Genomic DNA, 5057 nt, shown 5'->3' with positions numbered 1-5057 from the left:
AAACTCCGTAAATCATTTTGTTTCTCTTAAGTATATTTCTTAGAAGTGAAACTTCCCTAAAACCTTGTATATTTACTTTGCATAAATTCTTCTGGTGGTATTTTTCCAGAACAATAGAAGAAAAAAGGAAGGTTTATCTGGATAAATTGCTTTGAACAAAGTCAACTTAGGAAATCAAGCCACTGAGTTATTTCTACCCTCTGAGATCTGTTTGGAGCAGCTGAGGAAGTATGAGCAGTAGCTTTGTATATTTCACTTTGTCAGAGCTGTTCAGCACCCACCACTGTTCTTATCAGCAGACATCAATCAGCAGGTAGCTAAGATGTCATGGAAGAGAGGAGAAGCAATGTGATGTGATAGTGGTAAGCCTCTCTATGACATGGTGCTCATAGTCTGTTTTTGACTTTCTATTTTGGTCCTTTAAAATGTGCTATGTTTACACTGTCCCAGAATAAATAGAACCATGATTTCTATTTTACCAGCTTTCCCCCACCCAACATCTTTTATGTGCGTAAACTGATCTCATTAAACTGAGAGGCGTTCATGCTAATCCTAATGTCATCACCATATCTTACAATAAACACTATTGAATGACATCTACATGCCAAGCCTGGTTAATAATACCCAAAAGCCCTATAAGCAAGGACTCTAATAGGAAATTTCCTGGCATCAGGCCGTGCAAAGAGCTATTTTGGGGTGGGAGGAACAGGCTGTACAGAAGACTGGCTCTTCTGCTGGAGCTAGAGTGTCTTGAGGTTCCTCTTTTTTTTCAGTATATTCTTTAATCCAGATCCTTCAGTCAACAGGATTATACAAGAATTAGTGTGGTCAGGATGAGAATAGCCTTTATAGGAGGTTAAAGACAAAACAAAGGATCTAATCTTTGCCATTAAGATTTTTACAAAAGCTTTCTGGAAAGTGAAGTTGCTAGGGGAGCCTTCAGAACTCTTGACAACAGTTTAAACTAAGTGAGGCAATTCCCAGTGGCCTCTCACCATCTCATTCTACTCCTTGTCATTCACTTCCACAGTCCCCTAAAGGGGCTATTGCCCATACTCTGTATTTCAGATCTTTTCTGATTCCTTATCAAAGTTTACCAGTCTCTAGGATAAGACAAACCAGCCTATGCTAATGTATCAATGCATGATCATACAGTATTCCAAAAAGCAACTGTACTCCAATAGGGTACTCCAGAAAGCATAGGCTTTTACAAAAGGAATTTGTAGGGCTTATGTTCACAAAAATTACCAGGGGAAATGAGATTATGTATTTCAGGTCACCTATGTGTGGGGCAAGCTCTGGAGGCACTGGCCTTAATTATCGTATTTTTTGGACTATAAGATGCACTCCCCCCATATTTGGAAGAAATAATGGTTGTTAATGCTGCTGTTGAGTTCTGTTTACATTTATATTGGTAAAATATTATGTTATTTGTGTTATTAAATATTTTACCACATTTTTGCTTCATTTTTTTTCCTATTTTCCTCTAAAACCTAGGTGCATGTTATGATCCAAAAATACGGTAGATGACTGGCATACATACTTCTTCAAGCACTTCCTTGAAGGATGCAGCATTTAGATTTTTAACCAAATGTTCTTCCATAGCCCCTACAGTCATCACACTGTACAAGGTAAAATGAACACCAGCATACAACTGCAGCATTAGTAAATTGAACTTTCAATGAAAATACATGCAAAAAGTTTTAATTATAGACATGACCTTCAGTAGAATTCAATCTCTTTACTTGGTACTTAATATAACACTCCCTTGATTGTTGGTTTATTTTCTCATAAACACATCTCCCTAACTCAAATGGGCTCAGAGACCATATCTAATACTTTTGTCTCCACAGTACTTAAATAAACATATACACAGCACACATATTCAATGTTTTCTAAGGAATTGAAGCAACACCTGATGATCAGTTCTAAGAGAAAGTTCAATATTACATGGTTTATGTACTTGTACATGTTTCACACAACAATCAAATATATCTCTTCTTTCCATTATGGTCACCACCATTTCCTATAGTAAATAATGTTTGTGGTGTCTGCACAGCTCACAGCTCTTCCTGCTTCTCTCAGTACTACTCTTCTACCTCTATGGATAGAAAGCCACGTTTATACCATGTGACTCTGCCCTCTTGGTAGCAGTTGATTAGATTAGGGTAGTGCCTGCCAGGAAGTTAGCCAATCAGCCTAGAGTCAGCCAGTCAGTCACTGCGTAGATAGAGAAGCCAAGAAAGTCATTCTGCAAAGAGAGGGATGCATCAGTAAGATGCCAAAAGAGAGTATGTTTCCTGGGTTCCTGTGCTTGCTTTCTGGTTCCTGGTTTTATTTTTTTCCTGAGGTCTACCCACATTCTTGCCTGTAGATACCATGAGACCTCCACCATTTCGTCTTTGTAAATGACCATTTACATATTTTTGCTTAAGCTGGCTTGAGATACTATTCACTGCTTAAAACCAGAATCTTACCCAATCTACCTTCCATTATCCAAGTCTACCAAAGGGGAGCGAGGCAATCAAACTGCTTGGGTGGCACAATTTACATACCCAGCACTGGACTACACTCCAGGTGGTGGGATATCTTGTGACTTGTTAGACATGTAGTAACCATGCAAGAAATGCAAGCTGTTGTGATCTAAGGCCCAGCCATCATTTATAGATTCAAGGGACATGACGAAGGCCCAGACTCATTACCAAAGCATCTGCCTTATATTATGAGGTTTAAAAAAAGAAGGTGGATGTGGTTTATAATCATTTTTGAAGTTGTTTAATATTTTAAATATAAAATTTGACAGTATGAATCAACATGCTAAGAAAAAAAATTGAGGTATCTCACTCAAAATCTAAGATTTAATTACAGTTCACATCAAGAAGGGACAGTAGAAAAAAATATATCTGGTTTCTTGTAACTCTAAGCAAAAGTGGCATATGTCAATTCTATATGAGTTGGACATTGGCTGATGACTACATAATAACCTATGTTACAGAATAACTTTATATTAAACCAACCATTACTATTTCACTTAAATATACATATTAATTACTATTGAGACATTTTCCTCTACATTTGTACTAAGTACCCTGATGTGGGTCTATGTATTTATTTATTTTCCTAAGCTGTGTTCTACTACCTTACACTCTAGTCCTTACGTCCTTCTAATCTGACCTTCTCTGTTGGGTTGCCTTGACCCAAGAGTAACACCTCTCTACAAAAACCTAGCAACCTACTTTCAAATTAAAGCCACCTTCCCCACCCCAACTCAGCTTTAGTTCTTTAATCTTTTGAGTAATTTTAGATTTACAAAATATTTGCAAAGATAGTATAGACAGTCCCATATATCTCTATCCAGTTTGCCCCAAGGTGTGGGCTAACACCTTATATGACCATGGTACATTTGTCAAAACCAAGAAACCAAGATTGATACATTACTATTAACTAAACCCCAGAATTTTATTTTACCAGTTTTACTAATAATGTCCCTTTTTTGTTCCAGGATCTAATCCAGTATGCCACAATGCCATTAACAGGCTTTCCTTTTCATCTGCAACAACCAGGAACTTGAGGAAAACCATCTCTTGTTCAAAACACCCTGGGTTATAGAAAAGTGATTCTCACTTCTTACAAAACTGTAAAGACATTACACTGGAAAGCCTACCCAGTAGTCAGTATGTTCGCTAGTTTCAGAGAATTCATCATTCCACTGGGTCCTTCTTCCTCACCCTGAGATACTGCCTCAGTAACTTTCTCCAAACTTAATGTGGTTTTTTGCATCAAAGAGTGTTTTTACTAAAACTTATAATGTTCACACCCATACCTAGGGGAAATTACAGACAATGAGTATCCTCCAACAATCATTCAGTAACTCAAATAATGCTTTACTTCTGCAGCCTTCTCTAAAGAAAACCACAGCCCTTCCTTTCTGGTTCTTCCTATATCCTATCCTAGTCAAGTCCTTTTATCTTTTTCACTAGTATTTCTCTTTCCCCATCACAGGTGCATGCTCCACTTACTTGTCCACTCTATTAACATTAAAAGGCACTAGCTAACAAATGGAAGAAATTTCTGTCTCTTGGGGTAGGTGTGGAGTGTTAGTGAAAACACTTGCCAAACTTCTAGTCAAGATAGTGGATTAGGCAGACATGGCTCTCCTCTTTGCACAACCACATCAAAATTACAACTAAAATACTGAACAACCAGCCCTGGCTGGTATAGCTCAGTGGATTGAGCACAGCTGCAAACCAAAGGGTCCCCTGTTCAATTCCCAGTCAAGGCACATGCCTGGATTGTGGGCCAGGTCCCCAGTGGGGGCCTTGTGAGAGGCAACCACACACTGATGTTTCTCTCCCTCTCTTCCCCTCTCTCTAAAAATAAATAAATAAAACCTTTAAAAATAAAAATAAAATATAGAACAACCACCACTCAAAACTGTCAGATATTGAGTTGAATGGAAGTCTGACAACTATGAAATCAAGTTGAATGGACATATGACAGCTATGGAATTAAAGAAACCACATCCTCCAGACTGCGCCAGCAAGCTCATGCCATATCTGAAACTCCATCAACCTGGCTAATACTGTTTGACCCACCTGGGAGATCCCCAGAGACTCTGCCCCACCCAAAGCACAGGCCAATCAAGCTGCTTTTCCATATGAATGTCTGATCTTGGTTCATGCTGCACAACTTCCTAAATCCTCTGAAACAAGCAACAGCTGGCCTCAGTGAGCCCCCAGGCCTGGCACTAGCAACAGCCAGCTTAGATTCACAGCTTGGCTTTGCCTGGGAATCACCAAGCCCAGCACAAATAGCAGCCATCTCAGATTGCTTTATAGCTCTGCAGGGTACCCCAGGCAAAACACAGGTGGGGCTGACCTTGGCCTGCATCACCTGGGATATCCTAGGGATAGCACACCCAGTGGACAGCTACAAACCACCCTGCCCCTGCACAGCTGATCCTCCACAGAGGGTGGAGTTTGGTGGTCAGTGGTCACAGCCAATCCTTACAGCTGACTGGCCTGGGTAAATCCCTCCCATTGACCTGCCAACAGCAA

Source organism: Phyllostomus discolor, chromosome X (assembly GCF_004126475.2).
Source record: "Phyllostomus discolor isolate MPI-MPIP mPhyDis1 chromosome X, mPhyDis1.pri.v3, whole genome shotgun sequence".
In the NCBI taxonomy this organism is placed as follows: domain Eukaryota; kingdom Metazoa; phylum Chordata; class Mammalia; order Chiroptera; family Phyllostomidae; genus Phyllostomus; species Phyllostomus discolor.
This window is presented reverse-complemented; position numbering follows the sequence as displayed.